Here is a 26,366-nt window from a genome sequence, read left to right on the forward strand (position 1 = left end):
TTGGGGAGGGGGGAAGTTTTGTTTCTCATACAGCTGTCTCCACTCTTTTCCTTTTTTCTTCTTGGCTGTTGGTCTGAAGCAGTTCACCATAAGATACAAACATTTCACTTTGTTCCTGGGTCAGCTAGGTCCTGTCATACAATTCAATTGGCAGGTGAATTTTAAATGGGTCAGAACTGATAGTAAGCTCTTAAAATGAGAATAAGCTGATTGTCCCTGAGAATAGAAAAGAACAGAGGGGACACTCAGAGTAGCTGTGTCTCCAGATAACCTTTGTTATGTAATGGAGCTAGCTGCCTTACGCTGATTTTTTTTTCTTTTTCTTTTTTTCTGCCATGGAAGCAACTATGTCAAAGCTTGCTGACAGTGGAATAGCTGTTTATGAAGGAGGAACTTGGTAAACAGATATATTGCCTGGAAACTCTAAAGGACTCTCACGCTGCGAGAATCACAGCCTCTGGGTCCTGCACGCAAGTCAGATCCGCCCCTGGGGTTGTGCCCTGTGCATATGCAGGCCAGGGGCCTCTCACAGTCCCTCCAAGGCTGTGCTGCACAGTGAGCAAGGACAAGCCACATATCTAAGGATAAAACACACAATAGTGCCCAAATCCAAGTTAAGGACTGCGAACAGTGACCCGCCCTGCATAGCAAAGATTTACTGGTTTGCTGGCAGCCTCCTGAAGGTTAGATTTGACTCTCCCCTAAAGCCATATGCACCGTGTAATACAAGGGCAAAAAGTTATTCTGAAGGCAGATGAATTTATAAATAGTTGCTTACAAATCTTCAGGCTCATGCGAGTTTTCTGTGAGGACATCAAGTCCTTTCCTAACTCAATTCCAACACAATCTCTTGATTTAGAACAAACCCTCATCATCGTCTCCATAAGTCATCCAAGGCCAAATAGAGATGAGTCACTAATATTTAAAACATAACTGATGACGCCTACTGGCTGTGTAGAGGCCACTGTTCAAAGCTATACCCTCCTCTCAAGAAATCCTCATCAAAATCCAAATCAAAAGACAAAAACCTCCTGCTTCCCCAAGTCAAGCTTTGCTTCCAAACATAGGCTGGAAGAGTAGGTTAATCTGAATTTATGTAAACTCAAATGGAGAACAAAATCTGGTCTTCTGTGTTCTAGCTGCAGGAAACCGAGAAGTGGACAGCCACAGACACCTGCTGTTGCCTTTGCAGTCACAGTTCACAGTCTGGACTGCTTCTCTGCTTTGAGACCAGAACGGTTAACAAGTTTTTAAACAGCAGAGCAACAGAAAAACTGCAATTATTTCAGCTTCAGGCCTGTCCTTAGAGATTCAGTATTATCTAAAAACTAATAAAAACATTCAGAACAGACACATACAAAAAATTTACAATATGAAGTATTTTTCCATAGACAGCAATAAAAGACTACTTATATTTGATTTATGTAAACATAAAATTGTGGAAAATATACAGGCTGCGGTGGTATTTCTGTCTCTTTCCCAATCACCACCTTGAAAAGAATATATTGTTTTCAGCTTTATTTTAATTTATTCTTAAAACTGGACGTTTATGTCAGGTTTTATTAGTTGTTTTCACTGCTGTTTCTCAGTGTGGTTTTACTGTAAAACTTGTCACACTGCAGAATTTTTTTTTTATTCATGCAGCAAAGAGGCTGCCAGGATGAAGCTTTAGTTTTCAGCTTAGTTCTTTTATTATTGGTCCACATTTTTGTGATCTTCTTTTATAATTTTATAAATTGTGATCCCTCTTTTATAATTCTTATTTAATCAATAAAATCTCTTACAACAATGGAAGTGAAAAAGAAAAAAAAAAAAAATGAAAACTGCCCTCTAACCTTGCAAGGACACAGCAGAGTCCTAAATCAGTGTTAGCTGAGGTGCATCACATTCAGTAAACCCCCATTCTGCGGTTACATCATCCCACAGTTTCCTTCCTTCTCTGGACTCCAGGTGTCCCCAGGCAGAAATCCCAACAGAAGATAAAACAAGTGCATGAGTGCACACACACCAGCCTATAACCTCTTATGGAGCAACGTGTTGCCAGCTCCAAAATCAGCTGGGAGAGGTGGAAAAGAAAGAGAGTCAATGCAGTCTCCACATTCCCCGCCACCTGCATTCCTTCCCAGGATTCATATGTAACCTGTCAGTTACAAAATCTGCTCTCTGCAGCGACAAACCTCTGGAACAGCTACATCCCATATGTCTCCAAGCTGACCACTCTTCCAACAGCCACAGCCACACTCAGCAGCTCTCAGTCCCAACCGAATACTCTATGGGGCTGGACAGAAGCAGGGTGAGATGCCATTCCCACACTATAGCGCTTTGCAATCTATATTATGACAAGATACGTCAAGAGCGTCGTAACACCACATTCAAACAGTGACAATGCTCTCTTCTTCCAGCCCCCAGGGCACCTATATATCAAAATCCCTTTTCCAGAATGCATCTGCCTGTAATTCTACAGATTCAAAAGGTCAAAACTTCACCTGCATTTACTTTAATGCTAATCATACATTATTAAAACCATTTAGGAATCACCCACTTGCTCCAGGGCCTCCCACAGGGCTGGGTAGCAAGGGCATGTAGCTAGGGAATTATTATATATTCCATGTCAAGGACAACAATTCAAAGTCAAGCACAGAAAAGAAAAACAATAGATAAGGTAGTGTCTTAGTTTTTCTAGTTTATCTCTAAAATAACCATTTTTATTTAAATTTGTGTGCATTACACAACTAACACTGGAATCTCTCATTTGAACACATATAGCCCTTCAACCATAAGTAACAAGATGCTCTAGAAACATTCCCACACGAATTTTAAGGAGCAAGTAAAAAAAAAAAAAATCAATCTACCCATGCAAGAAATTCAGTTGCTTCTAATCTATTTATGAGAGGCCAAAGCACCAAACAGCCTATGGAGATGGAATAAAATCACATTCATCTGAAACTCTGAGAAAAGGTTGATCCCAAATAGTCAGTCCTCTTTCCTTCTCTAGCTGTATGTATCAGGGAGCCAACACCTGCAATAGATCTACACCCTCTTGCCAGTATGAAGGAATACTGATTTTTGCCCAAGGGAAAGGATGAGAAAAACAGACACACATAAACAATGTTTAACAGCATTTCCTAAAACAATTTTTTCTTTCTTTTTTTCTCTCTTTCTTTTTTTAAATACTCCCTTTAAAGATTAGTAACTAGTTCATTCCTGACTAATTTGGAAGATTTAATTCAAAACACAGCAGAAGGCAGCATGGGAAATCTGATGTTGAGTTTAACAAAAAAACCCCAACAAACCAACCCAAACCCAAAAGCCAACTTTTCAGGCAACGTCTTATGCAAATAGCATTACACTGCTGCCAACAGGTCTAAAAATGCTGTAAACTTTAGCATGGAGGATGGTCAGTTTTGTCTGACAGCACTGTCGTTATCATGCATGTGCTTGACACACACATACTCATACACATGCACAGTTGTTACAACCCTAACATGCTCAGATATTTAGAAAGTATTTAGAAAGTATCCAACTCTTCAACTGCTACAACTATCTACGTAGCAGAAATACACCTTTCCAAGCACCCTCAAAACCAGAAATAGTATTTATGTGGTTTTATCTTGTTTTCCAGGAGACATGATTTACTTACAAGCCAATAAACACATACATGGTCGCTGTTTCTAACGCTGAAGCACCTGTTACTATTTATTGATTCAATGATCAAGTGGACAAGAGTGCAATTTATGACCAAAGGATGTACAGATGTTATGCAAAGAACCTCCCTGCTACCCTACAGCTCCCACACCTTGGAAGATCCTCCTAGTCACTTCTACAAAGTCATTCTTTGAAGAATAGACATCTGTGCTCCACTGAGTTCTCAAAACTTGCTCAAACAGATGCATGCAAAACAAGTCAGAACCCAGCATGTAAGAATATTCAGTCTTCCTGACACCCCATTAAAAACTTTGCTGGGGTCTTACAAGCCATGCCAGCATGCCATCCTTCTGCAGCAGTGAACAGCCTGATTTTTAACAATACAAGCGAACCTAAGTGACACCTGTAAAACTTAATTTTTAAAAGAGCTGCCAAAAGCCTCAGCCTGCTGCTAATGGCAGCAGGTACTTGAGCACTGAACAAATCAGATTTCACTAAAAATCTCGGTTCGGGGAGGCATGAGGTTAGTGCTTCCTCCGCCTCCCTCTCTCCTGTCTATGGATGTACACTGGTACCTCACCAAAGGCAAGGACCGTTAGGCGCCGCTGTAGCTCTGGTCAGTGCTTTATGAAAACAACTAATATCTGAAGCTAGTTCCAGACCACATGCTGCATTTTGACCACCCTCTCATCCATTTGAAATTGCAGATGGCAATCCTGCTCCTTAGGAAGAAAAATATTTCTGACAATAATGAGGAACAGGGAAGCATCTGGCTGTCTTCCCCTATCCTAATCTCATGGGAACAGTAGCTCCCACTCAATAACCTGACCTTTCAACTGGGTTGTGCTTGAAGTGTTCTGGTAGGTTCGTTCACCTTTTCAACCCACCTCCTGCTTTCAGTTAATCTTAATTTATTGCCTGTTTCCATAATGTGCTCCCTTTGGTGACCTGTGTATAAACAACAGTTGCTTTTACAAATCAACATTTTTAAAATTTGGTTCAAATGCTTTCATATTTACCTGACCTCTGCATAGCATTTTGGACTAAAAATCTCTCACTTCAGATGTCCCAGGTCTTATGCTCATTTTATATTTCCTTCTTATTTGCTTTGTAACATTTGCAAAAATGAATTATGAAATAAATGAAACCGTTAAGTTACAATGCTGCTTACGTTACTATGCCTGGAATAAACAGACTTTATCATCACAACATGCTAAGCCACCTAACAGCTGCCAGGACATTGTGAACTCACCACAGTGCAATATCACACATCCATCCTGAAGTGTACAGCTGAGGTTTCTCCAAAGCCTGAAAACTCCGAAGATACTTTACTTCTTAACATCATTTGAGAGGTTACTGTCCTGGAAACAGTTCCTATGAATAGTCAATACCAACGGCAAAACCAAACAGGTTTAATTCCACTCCCAAGAATGTTCTCTGCTTTTAAGACATTCATTGAAAGCATTTACAGAACTCACAGGACACCCTGAGTAATGGTTTGATGGACACATTGCCAGCAACGGCTGCTGCCAGCAGAAATGAGTGATGTTTCGACTTCCATGTTCTACTAAGTAGTAATATAAATTATGAGCTCTTGTACACTTAGAACCTATCATGTTCACTGGTCTGTACTTGTAAATGAGTAAATTGATCATTAATGTAGCACCAAGGCCAGATTCATAGCTTTCCTGTAGAGAAGGACAGCACAGCATCTCATGTCAAAGCAATAAAAATAATTCCCCAATGAAATCAAGCAAATAAACATGTTTCACAGAAAAGATCAGATCGTCCCTCCCCCCAGCTCCATGATCCAGCCTTACCGATGCACATTAGCTCAAGTTTGGAACCACTCATCTCTCTTTCTTACCCTCCTGCCACACAGTATGTATAGCACACACTTGTGCATAGGCACCAAGAGCTTTACGATACCACGTGGCAACGAGCAGCTGAGTTTAAAATACAACCACAAGAACCTATAACAAATAAACCACAATGAAATTCTGGGTCTGTCAGGGTGAGTGTGCAGATCAGCTTGGGTTGTGCTGTGAACTACACAGGATGCTTTGTGTATTACCTTCTTTCCAATAGGTAGAAAGCATCTCGTCTTCATTTTATTACCTATTCTTGAATAATTGAGGCTATTTGCTCAGTGGTGCAGCACCTCAGCACATTAATAAAACGAAATACATTTACTCCTAGTGAATGTCCACTAACATTATTACTTTATTACTAGGTCTTTGGCAGAAGTGTGAATAAGCATGAATCTCATGTTGTAGGTCCAGGCAGCCCGGAGAGTCTCCACTCTAAGCTGGCTCTGATCCCAACAACTTTCACTGAATCACTTAACATCTCTTCTTGGTTTCCCATCTTTCATCTGGAATCTTAATATATACTTCACTGATTAAGAAAAACCAAAACCCAAACAATAAAACACATTATTTAAAGTTTGCACAGTGCTTTGAAGATGAAAAGGGCTAAGTTTTGTCACTAGCACAGCTTCAGAGAGACATGGTTTATTTTTGCTGAGGAAATTTCTGCCATTGAGTTCTGTTTGAAGAATGTATTTATCTCGAGAAAAATCTACTTTATATGAATAAGAAGTATTGTATTTAATAAAGTGTCTCAGGGTGGGGCGGGGGCAAATAGAGGAAACATGGTACAACAGGAAAAGATCCTGGATGTTAAATGCCGGCAGGATCAGAAAGCCATTTTGTCTCTCCAAGCACCCTGGAGATATAGGGGATCCCTGGAGTGATCCTACGTGTCCATGACACAAGCCAGAGCAGGCAACCATATTGCAACAAAACTCTGAGGGTCCTAAGCTTCAAGAAAAGCTTGCCTCTTGCTTAGCTGCCCTTACTTCATACTGAAGATAATAATGTAGTACAGACCTGCCCTGCGCAGTCAGAACCTCACCTACACTGATGTCAAAAAGGTTTTCCACCTGGATGAGCAGTTCTTGCTTCACTTCATCAAAGCTGCATCAGTATGTACTGCTGTAATAAAGTGCATGTTGCAGAACACGACCAAAAGGAACATCTTATATGTTCCCTTGACTTCTTGCTGGTCAGAGGCATATGACAGCTAAGGCCTGAAGCAAGGAGACTACATGGATCTAGACTTGCCTGTTGTTTCCACACATCGACCCAATCCTGCTGCACAAACTGCCAAGTTTACGCTACTTTCACAAAACATGACACCACGTGACATTTTATTTTACTTTTCTTTCTTTTAAAGAAAGAGGGGGGTTGCTTTTGTTTTGTTTAATTAGTTGTAGCTGCTGGCATGTGTGAGGAGAGCAGCATCCCGGTTACAATAGTTTTGGAAGCCAGATTCATTGTGTTGTGACGGGTTGCTCAGGGTGCTCTCTACATTTTTTCCATTTCCTTGGCAGAGCTGCAAGCAGTACGATGTCAGAAGACAAATTACAGAGGCATTTACCCAGTTCTGGGGCTTGTTGTTTGCTATTCAGCCTTGGCCGAACTGGCATGATGTACTGAGTGCGCTCCACTGCTTGTGGGACAATTTTCCTGGCACTGCAAAGAGACTTGTCATCATATCTTTGGACAAATGCACTGTGCTAAACATACCTAAGTATTTTAGGCCACAGTCCTATTTGACGTAAACCAGTGTAGCTTCACGTAAATCATCACATCTGTTTACATTCACTGGTGCTACGGATTCAGTCCTTTAACATCGTATCAGTTTGAGAACAGGGACTTACACATACAGCACTGCAGGATTTGTGTTTGTTTATTGCTGTACAAGCTTTAAAATTGTTGTAAAAGCTTCTGACACAATTGTCAACCAACACCATTCATGCAAAAGCAGTATGTGGACTTTGTCAGCCTATAAATAATGAGCATTTGTATTATATGTGCTGTTACCAAGTATGTTTGTAAAATCGCCCATAGCTCAGCAACAGTAAAAGTCACACCAGGGCAAGTTTGCCAGAGAAACCCACTTCATACGCAGTAACCTGACCTGCTCTCACATCTCACAGGGTGTTACATCTCTTCCAGTAGTCGTCTTCCCCGTAATGGTCTTTCCTTTTCCCCGCAAAAGCATTATTCCTCTATCACAACAGCCATTTCAGCTTCTGATTTCAGCAGTGTTACTTTTGAGAGCTTCTTTTAACGCGCCAGTTCCTAGCTACCTGAGGTCAGGCAGGTACCTGTGTATTTCATGCATAAGCAGCCTGGTCATCTCTCCCTGCCAGCTGTCAGGTCTCATGTTTCGTCTCAAGTTTCAGAGATTCACTGAAACACTACCCAAAGTGTTTGAGCTTGTTCAAGGACTCACAGCTTTGCAGGAAGACCTTTAAGTAAAAAGGAAACTATTTTTCATGTTTAAATGAAATATGTGAGAAATAAAGACAGTGGAAACAAAAGCTCAAATTCTTCCCACTTCCACTTATCTCCTCTGGTTTAACCTTTCCTGCAAAATCAAGGCAGTGCTGCACCTAAGGCTGAGGCAAGACACCAAGCACCAGAACAAGGATTTAACTCACTCTCAAAGCACAACGGAGCTATGGAATATCTCTGGGCAGATGCTGTTATTTCATGATCTAGCTATTTCACCCCTAAAACCATGCAGGAACAAGGAGAACATAAGTCACAGCTCACCTCTCATGGAAGAGGGGATTATTCTGCTGCTGCTGCGGAGCATCCCCTAATCCAGGAAGTGCTGTTTGGGCTGGTCAAGAAAAGAAAATCCCAAGCAAACTCCCTTCCTCTTTAGAACAGAAGAGCAACCAAGTACAAGTGAACTTCCTTCTAGATGCCAGGGTCCCTTCCAGCACCGCAGGGGTGGGGGGGAAGCGGCTTTTGCAAATTAGTCATGCTTCTAGGACAGTAACAAAGCACCTGGTGGAGCCCTCAATGCCACTCACAAGGGCTTGGGTCTAAACAAAACTCGTGGAGATGTAATGGACCAAATCTACTGTGGCAGGTGCACTTCTACAAATCTAAGCTGAGCTATGCTCTCTTATAGCAGCCCTATGTTTACACCCACATCAAGAAATCTCGTCAGGCATGCAGCCCTGATGCAAGGAAAATACATTTTCTCAAATATGCAGCACTTTATCTATTACTTACTTCAAAGCTGCTCCAAATATGCTGTAAGGTTCTGGAAATTATTCCTTGAACAGGTTAATTCATTGAACAGTTTGAATACTTGCCGTTATTTGGTTACACAAAGAGTTTATCCTGTGTTTTTGCTTTAATGATTATTTGTAGAAAACATTAAATTGATAGTAATAGAGAATTTAAAGAAAAAATATATTGGATATATTTATTATAAATATATAAAATATAATTTTCCACTTTGATGGATGGTGTTATTGGGTAACAGGGAATTTATGGAGGAGGAGAAACCTTGCATTAGCACAATACAGCAGTGCATAAAGGATTCAAAAAACAGCTGCATTGCTGAATCTGGAAGCAAAGAGGAAAAGCTGGTCTTAGAAGGAAAAGCCATTACTGATTGTAAGAAGGAACAATCTAACTGGGAATTCAAAGCAAGGGTAATGGTCACTGGGCTTACCTTTCCAGCTGCCTCTTTTTCATGGAAAGGTTCAAAATTAGCGAATTCTGCATTATCTTTAAAGACCTCAGTAGCACAAATATAGAAACACAGGGATTAGGAGAGAGCTCAGTTTTAATGTGAGCCTCTCATCCTTCGCTCTCTTTTCGCTTTGCCCCCCAACACTCCCATTTACCTGAGTTGTTCAGTTCCTGCACCCTGTTCCACCCCAGCATGGTCACAGCTCTGGGACAAAGACTACCCTTAGCACATGCCTGCACGAACCCCAGAACTACAGGGTCCTAATACTTTATGACAGTTCCCTTGGGACCTGCCTTCATAAAAACTAACAGTTACTAATCACCAACAAATCTATTAGGCTCCTAGATTCCATGCGTATGGGCACACATACACATGTGTACATCAAAGAAAGACATATCCTTTTTTTGTTCTTTGCTGAAACATAGTCACTGGAGACATTTCTGTTTGTCTGAGCAACACTAAGACAAAAGATGAAGTAAAGCAAACATGTCAACTCCTCTTAATTTAAATCTTTTTCCCAATTCTTTCTTCTAACAGACAGTGTCACTTTGCACCTAAGCAAACCCGAGCAATCTCATGGAGTCTTTCCGGCAGAAAATATTAAAATAAAATCTAGATCATAGAATTGAGGAAGGAGGTGCTAAAAAGCAAAAGCTATAGAACTGCACTAATGACTCAAAGCCCAGAAAATGGTTCCTGAGACTTCAGCAAGTCCAAGGAGACCTTGACAGAGTAACACTAACAGGGATGCTTTCTAAATTATCTGAAGGAAAACAATTGGAAACCAGAAGTACAGAGGCACCAAGTCTTCATCTGAACAAGTCTAACGTCTGGGATATCTTCTCATCCCATGAAAGAAGCAGGAGGAAAAAAAAATAATCCTATTTTCTTGGAAAGGACAGCTGGAACCTGCAATGGAAATTATGCTGTTTACAGTCTGAAATGCTTCATTTTCACACAGGAGACTTTGCTTCTACACAAACCCTTTCCTATGCCGGATCTCCCAGTCTTTCAGGGGCCATCTACATTGTCACTGCCATGAGACAGAGACCATCATTTCTGTGTCATGCATATCCACAGCAAATAATAACTAGGGCCAGCCAGTCTTCCCCCATCAGACTGTGTGCACATATCCCAGGTTGAAAGTCTCATTTTCTTATGAGAGTCTATTTTCCTTCAGGCTAAATCCTTCACCATCTTTTCTGTGACTCCTGCCATATGCAAATGTCAAAGGGTCATATACAAAACAGTGCGATGGAAAGGAATGTGGACATAACAGCTACCCAGGGTGGTGCTGCCTGCAGACTCCTGGTCCCAGACCATAGCGGTTTTCTTCCTTGCTGTTTTTTCAGCATATAGACATAACCACTGTGCAAATACACAATGATAAAGGAGATCCTGAGAGGCAAATGGATTTTAATGACTGGCTTTCACTGGGATCCTGGTGATGCTTTGCTTGCATTACTCAACTTGTTTGGAATAATCCTGCGTCATTTCCATGACAGAAGGAAGACTGCTGATCTTCTGGATTCATTGAATCTTCAAAAATACAGATCGCTGTCTTCCAATTCAAAAAAGTGTCAGTGACAAATTTTCTAGCAGCTATTCAGAGACTTAAAAGAGCAGTTAAGCTTCCAGCTTCCACACTCAAGTATATCCCCTTCCCTAAAAAGATTTTGTAGGCCCCCATACCATTTGTGTATTTGGAATGGATTTCCATACTTTCGAACTGGAACAGATGGAGATCAAGTGACATGCATAAAGGGCCCAGAAAATTTTCCTCTAGCAATCATAGCTTCAGGAGTTTTGAGGACTAATTCAAAAAGTACTAAAGCAGCCATGACAAGGCCAATGCCGTTGCTGCTCGTGCTGGGTCATGATAGAGCTCACTGCTGAAAGTCAAGACATCCTTCGTGAGACGGAGCTTCCCAACTTCAAAACTCAGGGCTGTTTTTCCTCCTGGGCTTCCCCCCTTTTTTTCACATCAGACAGCAAACAGAAGAGAGAGCCTATAAATTAAGTCATGCCTTCTAGAGGTTTGAAAGAACAGAAATAAAGAACAGTAATATTGATAACTGCTCAGACTCTACACTCATGGGCTGAGACACTTGCTCTTCTCCTCGCATTTTATGCCAGAACGTTACCTAGCTGGATGGCATGAAATAGCAGAGATACCATGTCTGCTCATCAGAAGAGCAACAGCCTGTTTAGCCAGTGTAACTTCACCTTGTTCCACCGTGATGCTACAAGAGCTCCACTATTTCTACATGACCTCCATGAACATCATTCCTGGAGACCAAATCGCTCTCTGGCTTCCCGCTTCAGAGCCTTTTCTGCCAACCTTCAAACTTTGGACAGGCAGGCTTTACACCAGCAGCAACCAGCCACAACCTAGCAGCATCTGCACTCACTGGTGCCTTCCCTTTTCAGTGCCAGGTTATATTACAAGACCCCTCAGGAACAAAATGTAAAGGCCCAGAGGAAGATCCTTTGCTGCAACAGGGCAGGATTTCCCACAAGTGCCGATTGCTGTGACCCTAAAAGGAGTCCTGTTTGAAATAAAGTTGGGTGAAGAAACACCTTCAGCAAAGGCTGCTTGGGACTGTATAAGAGGCCTTTGGAAAACAAAGATCCATGTGAAAACAACATGTCATATACACGGCTTCAGCTAAAGGACAGAGCAGCTGTCCTAATGTATTATGATTCAGTGTGGGTGCTTAGGGCTCCTTCACTGACACTTTACCCAATGTTTTATTTCACATTTGTTGCAGAGCAGGCAAACGCATGCTAAGAGTCATCCCACAGCCCTGACACACAGATTTGCAATACCAGTGACATACTTGTACCCTTGGATCCTCAAAGTTTCCAAAGAGACACAAACATGACCAGGCTCTAGTTCTTGTATCCTCCTGGAGTACAAGGAAACCTGTACATCCCCCAGACCCTCATGGGAATCCCAGGCATGAAAAAGCAGCAACACTCCCCAAGCAGAGGAACACGGAGGTGGTTACCTCTCAGAGCTGCCCAGGATGACTTTACCCCCCATGCTGCTGGCTCTGAATAACGTGACCGGGTCTTTTGAAAGAGTCTCCACAAGTTTAAGAGCAAGTCAGGCTGAGAGCAGCTGTAGAGAAGAATAGAAAAAGGTCTATTTCTCAGGAAGATCAGCCTCCTGTACAGGAAGGACAGGGTGCCCAGCGTGCCAGAGACAAGTTCTTTGCCAAAACACCGAAAAGAAGCAACAGAAAGCCGTAAGTCAGTCTGCCAGTTCCACAAGCACAAACTGACCCCAAAGCTAACATGGGATTACAAAGAATTACTTTTCTGTTTGTAGTAAGCAACCCTCTCCAACAACACTATAAAGCTCACTATTTAAGCAGTGAGTGTTGAGAACACCTGACAACTATCAGCAGAGACAACAATAGTTAAAATAAAAACCAAGTAAAATTAAGAAGAGGCAAGCACTTTGGTTACAAGTTCCGCATTTCCCCCCCAGAAATAGTGTTTTCTACATAGAGAAACAAGTGTTCTGGTTATGGCATGCGTTAAGCAACCATGGAGGAAAAGAAAAAAAAATAATCAGAGCATGGAAATCACAAAGCAAGCTAAACAAAAGCAAAGAATTTTCAACATCCTAACACAAGAGAAAATATTTAGAAGTTTAATTAGCACTGACCACTGTACATTAGGCTTTTTATTTCCCAAGGGACCTGACATTTTGGATGCTGCAAAACACTGAGAAATATCAGCTTTTGCAGAAAGTACTGTTGTTAGAAGTCTAAACCCCACTTTGAAATACAAAGACCATTTGCACAGCATTAAAATAACAGCTGGAACTGTCAGTCTAGACTCAGTGAGAGGAGAACTACTCAGAGGAAGCACGTGAACCTGCTAACCGATGTACTACGGAAATTTTCGCGGGATGTTGCCTCACATCCTTGTGCCTACAGCCAAGACCACTGACAAGAGCAGAACGGCATCTGCTTCAGGGCAGCCACTATTAACTGACCTGTGTTTCTCCATCTGCCTTCAGAAAGTCTGCAGTACAGTTGGCCACTTCTGACCAATAAAAACTTTAAATCCCATGTACTACTATTCCTTCATCAAATCTTCTGTCATTAAGATCTCCTGCAGTGTAAACAAAGCACCCTGCAAGCTGCACCACAGCCATGGCTGGTCTACAGGCAGGCAAGGCATACAAAGCTGCTGCTTCCAGATTTGGAGAAGAAATTCCCAAAGGATTTCCTTTGAAGGGCAGCTGAAACTGCTGTCACTCTGTGGACTATATAAAACCTCCTGGTTTCTTGGGAAGGTTTTCTCTAGAGTGAATGTACTGGATCATGTTGTATTTCACCACAAGTGATGCATAGCCTCCTCCTCTCTGCCCTCGTCCGATCCATGTTGAATGCAGGCACCAATACCTCCATGCAAGCCTTGCTGACCAAGTCATCCTTTCACTGTGTTTTTGCACCAAGCAGGTTTCCTGTCCTTCCTTTAATACCTGGCTATCAGAGTGTTTGCTGGAGTCTCCTTGTCTCTTGGCTGCTCCAATATGCCAACAAGTCTAAGGAGCTTGGGTACTATTTTCTGTGTTTCCCCATTTCCATGAAGCCTCCCTTGAGTCACTGCCTGCTATTCCATTCAAACCTCTCCCAAAAGCCCCAGCTCTATCACAGCCCTGAAGAGAAACCTGGTAGAGGCCACTCCAAACAAGAGGTTTTGTTGTGAACAGCAAACTACTGACACTGAAACCAAACTTGGCAACAACAGAGACTTGCTTGAGGCATTCATGACAATAAGTTGTGTTGTCTTCTGAAATAAATGTGGCCTCAGTCATGACAAACGCTCTCAGTGACTGGTATCTATGTTTTCATGTAAATAAAAAGGGGGTTGATCTGCTTAAGGTCAATTCCTAGCATATCAGTTTATATTTGCATTGGTTTTATTTTCTTATCCATTTATTTAATGTGCTTTGTATTCCTAGAATCCAAGGTCTTCATGACAAAGACCTCAATGTCTTTTTTTTCTACAGAAATAAACAATAGTGTTCACTTCTGCTGGTGCAAGCACAAAGCCATAGGCACATTCATCCAGGGGAATGTTTCAACGCTGTACAGCTCTCCACTGTCACAGGGGGTCTGGATGCAGTCATTACTCCTGTCGATTTTTAGGACCCAGAGATCAAGAAACAGCTTTATCATTCTACTCTTTGATGAGCTTAGATATGGTGGCCCCTGGAAGTAATGACGACCATCTGTGTTTGCCTAGGGTTATTACAGGGTTACACTGTATGAACAGGAGGTCACTGAAAAGGTTCACTGACTTCAGAGCCTGTACAGCAGGTGAGAATTTGACTTTCTTTGTCTAAGACAAAAGCACAGAGTGTCTGCTCCTGGGCCTGTGGGACAGAGATCTGTGCACCTTGGCTCTCCTGATATTTTCAGTTGGCCGAGTGAGCTGCATTCATGCTCAGAAACAACCAACTCCCCGCCCCGAAAACCAGTATTTGTTCACATTTATCATAGAAAAAAGGGACCAGTTATAAACACACACCTTTGTCCAGACAGCACCAGTGACAGCTGCAGTATGACATGCACTTAACTCCATACAGAAAGCATCTGGCAAATTTTGTACAAAATCCAGACAAATTTACAAATGCAGCCCCAATACAGAAGAACAAAATCTGTATGGAAGCGATTCTGCTTTGAACTGTAAATGTTCTCTGAAAGCAGTGCATGTCAGTGTAAATCCACTCTGCATGCTAACTATCACTCACAGAGCCCTCTTAAACTTTGAGATGTTTGCGTGGGGTTCTCCCCTCAAGCGGCCTTTCAGCTGCTAGGATAAAACCTTAACAAGCTGCCTCCAGCCCCTTTTGACTCGAGAGTAAAACTGAAATTGGAAGTTTTATCACCAAAACCAGAAGCAACCTGAAGCTTTGCCAGATCCATTGCTGCTGGTAGTATGTTCTGTTTCCACATAGCTACTAAGCTAAGCTAACATGTGACACCTACATACTGTTAAGTATTATAGAGTATATACACTAGAAAAGTAAGTTCCTGTATGTCTTCAATTAATTATTGAATTCAAGCAAAGGAATGCATGATCTTTCTGGTAGATCATTCAAATAGAATACCTTTTTTCCTTCCCAAATACAGCACTGTATTGCAGTGGGAACCACAGTTGTTTAAATCAAATGCTTATTTATAGAGCTAATTTAGATTATAATAATTTTTCACACATAATTCATACTGCACAAAGACACCAGGTTCAGAAGTTTATCATAACTAGAAAGGGGCAATGTTTATTTACACTGTAGCACCCTAGAGATTTCCAGTTTTCTCACAAAGCACCAAAACCTGTGGGAACTATCATCATGCAGTCACTCCCTCTTGATCATGTGTTAGTTAGAAGGGAGGGAAGAAACGTGCTTGCCATAAGCAACAGCGAGTAATTGAAGATAAGCCCATTGGATGTGCAAAAGTACTTTAAATGACTAGTTAGAGAGAATGGTGGTTTTCAGCCCAACTGACTGCCAGCAAGTCTTCCTAAGTTAAGACATTCTAAAACCAAAGGAAGTTTTTCTCTCAGTTCCTTCAGCATTACCCAAATGAGTCTCTGTGGTCCAAAACCAAATTTGGCCATGGTTCCAAATGAACAACCGCCCTTTACTATCAAATCAAGTTATACCTGCTATGAAGAAATCAAGCAACATCAAATACACATTTCACCTTTTAAATCACTTGGACCCAAATGAAACTGCAAGGTGCATCCAACAAAGGGTTAAAAACATGTGTCTAGCTCTTGTCCCTGTAAGCTTACAGTGCTCTAATTTTGATTATTTTTAGAGTGCACAGTTTTTGTCACTTACAAAAACAAAACTAAAGTTATTGGTTTACAGATTTTCATTACTCACACTGTAGTAAAAATAGAAAAGCATTGTTTTTATAATCTTAGCATATCGATGCCTTATGATGATCCAGTACATTACATTAAGACCAAGAGAATTAAAAGGCAATAACACACTTATGTCAGAAGCTAATATAGGCATCTCCACGTACTAAGCGCTGTTATATTTAAGTGGTCTTCCAAGAACAGCCAAATCTTCTTTATACACAGTACAACCCTTGTTTACATGTCTGCTCAGAGCAGCATGATTAACTTGACTGGGCTTGGTAACAGAGCAGCACTCTAGCCCGCAGAGTGAGATACGATATAAATACTCTCTCAGGAAAAGGCTAAAGGCAAGCCTCAGAGCTGACCTTCTCAGACACTCACATACAATTGTGTCGTAGCATTTAATTAGTCTGATCTGACCTGAAAACCTTTACTATCACATCAGTTCTGTGAAAGAACATGCAGCCACAAGCCAAAGTAGCAGTGACTCAAAACAAACCCAACCTACTGCTGTAAAACATTCAGAATAAAAAATAAAAGATATAATAAGTGTTTCAGTGATTTTTAAAATCACTAAGTGTTGTCAAATACTCATTTCTGCCAAGCACTGAGCAGAAGACACTGAACTACCTCTGGGTCCCAACAACTGTAGAAGAGCTCATTAAAAATGCATCCAAGAACCAATTTTCTCATGCTGCAAGTCAAGTTTTATTTAAACAAACTAAAAGCCAGACAACTAAGAAACTACAGGGAACCAAGCAGCACACACATCTCAGAATCTCCGAGGCTTTGTGCTGGAGAGCAATCACTCAGCTCTGAAAGCCCAGCCTGGACTCTGTACAAGAATACGAAGAGCTTTCCGCTTCCCCCCTGAATCCCTAATTCCTCAATCTGGGAGGAATTCTGTTGGGAGCTTAAATGATGGGCATAAACACAAAGAAAATGGAAGTTTCTAATACTTGGTCTTCTGTCTTGGTTCATACTTTGTTTCCGTAGATATGGCAGAGAATGGTTACCTTGTACTCGGAGTCCCATAATGTATGAACATGAACCTACAACGCCACAACTCACCCAGGATGCATTATCTCTTGAGTTCCCCAGCTCCTCAGATTTTCCTCCATTTGCTGACTGCACTCACCTCCTAAAATGTGACCATTTGAACACTTACCCTAAATGCTCAACAACCCCAATTCCAACCCTGGTCATGTTCTTTCACTCCCTAGGTTTGCTCCTATGCAGCGTTGTGCAGTTTATTTTGGGTTACAGTCCTTCTCACACAGCCCGAGAGCTACACTGAAAGCTGAGCAGCGAGTGAACGTGGTGGAATACGGAGCAAGGGAGGTGTGCACGTGACTGAGGAATCACAAAGCTTTCTATGGTGAAGTCAGTCAGTCTGTTTCTTGGTTCCTCCTTGCAGATGTTCAGGTGTTTCTAAACCAAAACTCTTGATCTTTACTCCCGACCCCTCACAAACTCTTTTCTCAGTCAGTCAGCAACTACCCTCATTATTATACTACTCACCTGTAGTCTGTGTCTCATTTTTTGACTTACACCTTTTTTACATGTACCCCGTCCAAACAACACCTTGCACATCCTGGGCTCCTCTCTGCTTACAGGTACTCTTCTGGAGTCTCATCAGTCCCAGTAAATTGTAGGATCTTTTTCTCTGTCCTTGAATAGATGCAGCCATTGCTTTCAGCTATCTACCTCCAGCCAAGCAATGGTAAAAACAAGAAAAACTGACCAGCACTTTGGCACCTTAGCCCTCTTCGTGCATCCCTCCGATGAACTCACACTCCTATCATATTGCAGCAAGGGACTAACCATCTTATCTCTAGCCTATTTTCAAAGTTGTTTTTTTTTTTTTTCTTTCCTTCACATGGTCACTAATGCTTCAGAGGAGCTGCCATAATCATGTGGAACCACATTACTGCTTTCAAATACTTCCTTGAAAATGCCATTTGCAACACCACCTAAGAAAAACTAAATACAGGTAAGTTTGTAATGTGCTTGTTCTAGCAGTTATTATGCTGACCTTAGCACAGCAACATCTCCTTACACTTCCCCGTGCACATACTATAACCTCTGTCTGTCAGAAATGGTCTTTTTATCTGCAGTAACACAATAGCAAATACAACGCAGTCCCAACCACATTAATAATAAGAACTCAAATGACAAATTATGTTACTATAGTCAGGCTAGTCCTTAGGTCTCTCACCCAACTTGCTGGTCCATCTACCTACCCATTTCTAATACTACTCCAAAAATGACAAACAATATCTTTTTGACTGGCTAAAATAAAAAATGCTTGTCAGCCCTACTATGTTTGCATCCACCATAAGTTTGAAGGACTTCCAGAAGCAACAAAGCCAGGACTGACTGAAGTCCTACACAGCAGTGCACAAAACTCCAGGTAAGTTTCATTCTGCTTTTACTTTTGCATCCTCATTTTGGTAGGACAACCCCCAGAGATGGCTATTCATATGCAACGTGAGGTCTCCTTTTCGTTCCCTGTGCCAAAAATAATGCATTACCATCTGTTCACAACTAACAGACATGAACTGCTTCTGCAATGATCCTGTGTAAGAGCTGGAAAACTCACACCAATCTCTGCCCAACACAAACACACAGAGACAAAACTGATGAACACACAACAATGCCATCCCCTTAACCATGCATGTCCGTCCCCCTTCTCATGTCACCAGCAGAAAGATGAGAATTAATAGGAATGCTGCTTCCCAAGAGCTTTGCTGAACTGAACAAGGAATATATCTGTCTGGTTCTGTTGTATTATTTATAACACCCTAAATCTCTCTCGTAACCAGCCAGTGCAAAGGCAGTGACAAGAAGTGAATATGAATGGAAAGCTTCATAAACATACAAGAAATAATGTCAAAAACCCACAACAAATTTCTTAGAAATAAGAACTCAGAACTTCAAAGTCAAGTCAACCAAAAAGCAACCTGTCAGGGCAGTAACAAAAGGAAGCTGGTGCCATGCACACGGCAATTACTCCATCTGCAAATTCTGCTGAAGAGCAGAACTGACTATAAAAAGAATCACATCCTGCAATGGAGGCCCTCCCTGCTAGTCAAGTGAAGGAAAGGCACCCTTCCAAAGACAATATAAGCAAATGAGGGGGAGAAAGCTAAGGGAACAGAACAAAAGGAACATCCCAAAATACTTCTTACAGTCCATCTCCTGATTTTATGTGAATAATTGAGAGCTACCAGAACTACAGAGTCACTATTACTGCATGGCCATCATTAGCTCAAAACATTTCTTGAAGCTACTTGGCTCAGAGGGAAGAAAAAGATCAAGGGCACACACGGTTGTGCTGCTGGCATCAAAATGCTGAAATAGGAGTAGCGTATAATGAGAATTTCTCTTGGTATACCAAACACTGCCACCAGTGGGAATGGAAATAAAAAGAATTTGAGTTACCTATTGATTTTAAGGCCTATACAAAATAATGGCAATTCTTTTGAATTTACTTTTGCAGAAACCTATGCTCCAAGCAAAGGCTTAAACCTATATTATTTTTTTCCTAGGATCAAAAAGCATGCTGCAACTCTCATGCACAATCATAGGACTACCCAGTAAGATTTCTGGTTCAGAGCACTGACGATCTATCACCAGTCCCCACTCCCCTTTGGTGAAACTGAAGATGAACCACAGAATCCTTTAGGTTGGAAAAGACCTTTAAGATCATTGAGTCCAATGATTTGACACTATCCCAGAAACAGGAGGATGCTTACAATACTTTTAAAGCCACCAACCAGCCTCTGCAGGTTTCCACTACAGAGAGCCTGCAAGTTCAACTTCAAGGAGTTACCTGACATTCACTTGTGAAAAAAGCATAGAAAGAAATGCAGTAGTTTCATTTACCAGCCTTACACACCCTTCTTACCGCTCAAACAGTGGTTGACAAGGCAGGCACCTGACTCTGGTTTTGGTGCTTAAGTCACTGCTCCTACTGCAGACTGAACTTCCAAATACATCCTCAAAATGGAAGACAAAGGGCATCACCTCTTCAACTCTCACTGGTACTTCTGGGTCACGCGGAAGACAGGTTGGCAGAAGAGGCAGACAAGTGCTCTTCAAGAGTAGCTGGCATTTACTACCTTGCTGTGCATTACGCTTACCTCAATGTTCAAAACAACTCTTATGCAGGGGTCTGCCTCGTTTTGGATGCTGGGATTTGAAGTTTTCCTTATTGTTTCCTATCCTGGAGAATCACTAGCAAACATCAACCAGTTCAGGGACCAAAGAGATGCATGACAGCACTTGCTTGGTTTTTAAACCACTTTATGGAGAATTTTTATAAGATCAGCTCACAGGGAAGACCAACTGTGTTTTCCTCAGCTGCCATTACGTCTAAATGAAACAAAGCTCTTTTCCAGATTAAACTGATAAATTCATATCCCCGACAATGCAAGTCATATCCCTCTTGTTTACTTCAGCCCTCTCAAGGTTTTACCTAATATATTCATGCCTTCATCACCATTTGAGCTTAACAAGTATGACTTCGATTAGGAAGCTCACATCTTTTTAGGAAGGCAATGAAGGGGAGATTTCCACCTAATCCTGCATATACTGAAGTAGAAATTAGTTCTTTTGCTCCATTAAAATGAAGTCTCAAAATACTAAAATTGTATTTTTTTTTCTTAATTATTCCTGCTGTTGCAAAACGACCAGCACATATGTCACTGGAATAGAAAGATCAGTCTCGTAGGTAATAAGTTTTATTGAGTTCTCGCAACCATATCATCCGTCCACCAGACTTTAATTTGCCACATGAATGGTTCAGCCTAACACCAGCTCTTGGAGTATTTGGGTAGGACAGAGTTCACGCTGAGTGCTTTCCTGAGCCAAACAAAAGTATCCTCCAATGTGTACACTGATTAGAGAACAGTTCCTCCCCCCACCCCTCTCCACAGCACTATTTAGATCACTTTTTATCAGTTTAGGAGCAGATGGCTAATTTATATATGGCTATTTTCATGCAAGCTTTACCCACATCTTGTTTGACCACACTAAAAACAAAAGGAAAATCTCCAGGGTTGACATTCTAAAGCATGATGGGAGGGAGTCAGTCTTCTATATTGGTGAGACCAATTACTGGGGAGCCCACATCACAGCCCTGTAAAAACCACACTCCACTTGAATGGAGAGTACTCAGGGCTGAGGGCCAAATCTTGTACTTGACAATCTCAAAACAAAAAGGTGACCTATCAAGGAGCTAAACTCGGTCAAAATGAAAACAAAGAATGAATCCCAGAACCCCACAGAGTCTGACAGATGTGAGCCCTTGCAAAAGCCTTCAGCATTTTCCTTTTTACCTGCTTGTTTGAAACATCACTGCATAATCTGGACAAATTCCTGCTTATTGCTCCATGCATGTCTCCATCCAGAAGAGATCCTGGAGTGAAACAGTATAGCAGGCAATGGTACAAGGGGACAACAATTAGTGGCAGATCTGACAAGCTGTGATATCTTTGGAAGTGATAAATCCCAGGATTTACATATATATCCTGTATTACTAAGAAAAGCCAAGCATTCTCAGACTTAAGCAACATCTGAAATCTGTGTCTGGCTTAAATGGCCATGGCTTAGCTTTTGGCCATGGCTTAGCTTTACTTTCCCATCATACCACTCCTCCCAAAAATTTTAGCCTAAAAATATAACCAAATACAAAGTTTGGAAGGAAAAAAAAAGTATATAGTCAACTTGTCCTTCCCACCATCAGTGAAGTCAGTCCACTCAAAATACCCAAAATATCAAATAGTACCTGGTATTCAAAACCAAGAGGTAGGAACTTCTTTCTTTTCATGAGTAGATTCCTGATCCCTCTTCCCCCCATCCCCATCATCCTCAGGTTCACCAAAGTTTCTCACTCTTTTGCTTTAAAATGTTTAGATGAGTCTTGTATCAATATTCTCAGTATAAAGCTGGGGGGGGAGGCGGCCATGGGGACAACATGGACAGGGATGAACAGGACACGACACCCACTTAACTGGACATCTGTAATCTTGATTTTGCTGTATTTTGATTATATTCAGTGAGGAAATTATTTAAACTCCATTAATACAAGCCACATTTAACTCAAATTAAGGACATAACCACAAAATTCTGTAACAGTTGGCTAAAGGGATTTAATTGAAATTGATGCAACTTTTGCCTATGCATAAGCAGAAGGGTAAGCAGAATACCTGTGTACTAAGTGGAATATTCATCTGGAAAAAGGGACACATTTAGTGGTATTAATCCTAAATAAATGACAGAATTGTAATCAGTTTTGTGGAGGAAAGAAAAAGGCAATTAATTTCAACTTACACTGAACAAGATACATGAGGGTAAAATACTGACAAAGCAGATGATTCTGTTCTCCTATACAGAATGCCAACTGGCACCCAGTTTCAAAATGCCAGTTTAAAAAAGAAACCAAAGAAAAAATAAAGAAATCAACTATTTGAAAGGCTAAATTGCACATAACTGCATCACAAGCAAATTATTTTCTCTGCAGGAATATAAGAGGAGAAAAACTCTACTGTAGTTGAGGGAAGCAGCCACCTACTTTTTTCAAAACACGTGTATAAACATGTAAGTATCCTCATGTTTACGTACTCCCCCTTTGTGGCCAAGACCTATGTGACCTCAGGGACTGAGTACAAAAGTCAGAAATCTGACAATTCACTAGTCCTGTGTTCAAAAGACAAAACAGCATGATACTTGGTGGTGCAATACTTTTTTTGGTATTCTGTATTATTCTGCAATAACAGAACTCAGTGTTACTAATGATTTGAAGGGTATCACCCCTCACTACCCTTCCAGCTAACAGGCGAAGGAAACCCACAAAGGGAGGACTGGGTCCCCGTTTTTAAACAACCCACACAGTTGCAGCTAACACAGATGCAGCCCAACATACCTGTCACTGCAGAGTCTTGAAAAACAAACAGCCAGGGTCCTCACTCACTGTCTACAGATGTTCCTCCCAGGGAGCTGTAGCCAACTGCTGTGTGTACAGATCCCTCTGAGCTCTGCCCAGCCATGTCTTGCCAAAGCTGTGACATTAACATTGCCTTAAATCGCTGCTTTCATGCAAGCAGGGATGATCCAGGTCTCCATCATTTGTCTGCACAAGGTTTTTAAACTTCCCTCCCAGATGGAGCTGCAGCAGCTGGACTGTGCTAACCACCTGGTCCCTGCCACTACCAAAGGTCTACACAGCAAGTCCCTTTCACGTGCACTTTTCCACTCCCAATACTGCCTACAAAACACAGGCACGTAAGAACAATGACCTGCCTGAATAAATTTAGTGCTGAGATTTCTCTGCTCAGCAGGAACCAGGTACGATCAAGGAGCACACGATGTGTCCTCTCCCAATAGCCAGAGACCTACGTAAATTGGCGTTGGTGTTGGACATATTGGCCTCCAGCACAACACAAACATCTCATCAGCATCTTGTGAGAGCAGTCATCATGTGAGCTGAATGTAACCCACAGTTCTTGCTTGCAGGTTCCCCCCAAAGCAAGTATAATATACACTTCTTTAGAAAATACACAGTAGTTTAGGAACAACTGTTCTAACTGAGCATTAATTTTACTAAAATCACATATTGAAAGCAAACTGTCAAGCAAGATTTCCTGAACACCGTTAACTGACCTCCCTTGCGCATTTACAGTATAATATAGACTTCTACATTCCTGGGCTATTTTCGTTCCCTACCAGCTAAGCCTCATATACAGAGCACAGAGTTACTGAATTTCTCTCTTCACCATTTTAATTCTATACATGGTTATTCGATCTTCAGCAAACATTATCCAGTCTCTCCACAAAGCTCACAATTCCCTTGTGACATTTTACAGCACTCTCCCCATAGTCTCCAACTCATTTTAACCAAAAATGTATATGCAGTAAATAAATAATAAAGGGCTTGAAAAACACATCAACTGCACGCAGAAAAGGTCAGACTAAAAGGTCACAGTTTGGCAAATGTTAAAACACAGGAAAGCTTGTCATATAAATTGGAAGTGTTGTAAAAGTCCTTGCTACAAAACTACTACCAACTTTGTGTAATTTTGAAAAATTATGAACTCTGAAACTTGAACTATTAATTGTTGAATGCAGACACAATTCCTCTTCTTGTGCAGATGCCTCCTGAGCACCCCTTGCCTGGTTGAGACAGCTGCGCCCCTATGCCCACCGGAGATGCAAAGGGACTCTCACTCTACCCTCAAACCCAAGAGGCTCTCAGTGTCATACAGCAGTTGAATCCCAAAATACACAAAACAACATGTTATTTCCATGCAATTCAATGTCAGCAGTTCACACAGTCACTTGGGATTCCTTCTTCTCTTACTACTCAGGTTGCAAATAAGTTTTTTTGTGCTCTTTTTTTCTGTAGTCAGCAGTATGGTAATCCTTGGAGAGTTACCAAGCTGTAGTAGTTAAAGCCCAGTGTTCGACAAAACAAAACCAAAAACAAGCAAACAAAAAAACCCCAAATAAAACCCCCACAAATCCCAGCCATACACAGAAAGCAAACTTCTGTAATAAATTTTGACAAAAAACTATACTGTTGTAAAAGTATAATCACATTACTGTTGGTAAATCTGCAAGTATTTTCATGCATTCTGCTTTAAGATGAGCTGTAAAGGAAGAAAATTTATTACTGCACCCATATTCTATCTCTGCTTGGTGTTATGAAATGCAAAGGAAGTTTTCTCACATGAAAATAATTTCTTTCTGCTTTTTTTTTTTTTTAATCAAACATGCAGGTGTCATCTCCCTCTGAACATGTCAGAACTAGCAAGCTTATGTTATCATGGGTAGCAAACAAAATCTGATTAACTGAAATGGGGGGGATTTTTTTAATAGTATTTAAACCTATTAGATGGCAACAAGAAACTTCTGTTTCATTAAAAACACTTGAGAAAAAAAGCTTGTTGTTAAATATTCAGCAACATTGCTCTGTCAGTAATGTACTGAAAACTCTTAAACCATAACCATGGATCACACAAAGAAGCTCTCTCACAAAGAAAAGATGAAGCAGCAACAGCCCTGCTAGTTCAAGTGACATGAGCAGGGAAAGCCACAAATCAGACAATGAAAAGGGAAAAAAAAAACCCAAAACCCAACATACAAAATATTCAAAAGGTTGGTGGTGTTTCTTTCCTCCAATCACAAGCAGAACTAAACTAATTTCTATTTTCTAATGTGCTTCCCTTTATAAAATGTGTTCCAATTTCATCTGTTTTCAACAGAAGAGCCAATAGGCTGTGTACAGAGTGGAAGCGCACATATCATTTAGACATAATGTAGCAGCTAAATTATCTTTGTGGTAAGGGTCTGTTACTAAAACACTTCAATGAAAAATTAATAATAATGAAACAGTTATTAGCATCCCTTGGACATATATGCCATCCTCAGCATGTTTTTGATAATAAAGCGGTCCTTAGCCCTGTGCCAGCTAAGTCAGTAAATGCATATTAACTTGCTTCAGAATACACAGGACACTTTGCTTGACAACTGCTTAGAAACCAAAGATGAACTGAAATCTTTGCCTCACACTTAAAGCCTAGAACATTTTATCTGATGTTCATTTCATGGTGAATAAAAATGCAGATTCTGTTTTTAAAGAAAAAATCCAACCTACACAGAAGAGAGGAAAACCAAAAAGCAAATTGATAGTAATAAACACAGGGCAGGAACTCTTGAAAGCAGCGTTCAAATAACATGATACAAGAAGAAATTCTCCAGGTAGCAAAATTAAAGGACTAAAGACGTTTGAAAATACGCTACAAGTGACAGTAATAATGTAGAAAGTGCTCAAAAAAAGTTTCCATTTCACAGCGGAAGACAACAAAAATACTTCAATTTTAACAAGTAATACAAGGCTGTTAAATAGCAGTTATGAAATTTATACTTTTTAAGGCAAGTAACCTGCACTCAAGTGTTTAAAAGGCTGAGGGGAAGCAATAAAAAAAAAACCCCAACCTCCACCCTGTTTATTTTCACTAAATCTTAGAATAATCATGTCATTCCAGGAGACTTAAAGAAAGCTAATGTGATGTCAGCATTGAAATACAATGAATATCAACCTAATATCAGTTCTAGCTAATCTAAGGAAGTGAATTACATTTGTCTTTAAGGCAATCCACAAATTTATAAAAAACGAGATCCTGGCAAATTAACCAGTTATTTTCTGTGCCTTACAGAAATAACAGTTTTTGTAGCTTATCAAAGCAGATGGGAAG

General features: G+C 40.9%; 1 protein-coding gene across 2 annotated transcripts in view; it reads right to left on the bottom strand.

Moving 5' to 3' along the window:
* LRP8 (LDL receptor related protein 8) overlaps nt 1–26,366 on the bottom strand; it is a 194,322-nt gene that overhangs the window by 97,271 nt on the left and 70,685 nt on the right. The gene's annotated exons all lie outside the window — the stretch shown is intronic.

The sequence above is a fragment of the Falco peregrinus genome, chromosome 10, assembly GCF_023634155.1.
Source record: "Falco peregrinus isolate bFalPer1 chromosome 10, bFalPer1.pri, whole genome shotgun sequence".
NCBI classification, from domain to species: Eukaryota; Metazoa; Chordata; class Aves; order Falconiformes; family Falconidae; genus Falco; species Falco peregrinus.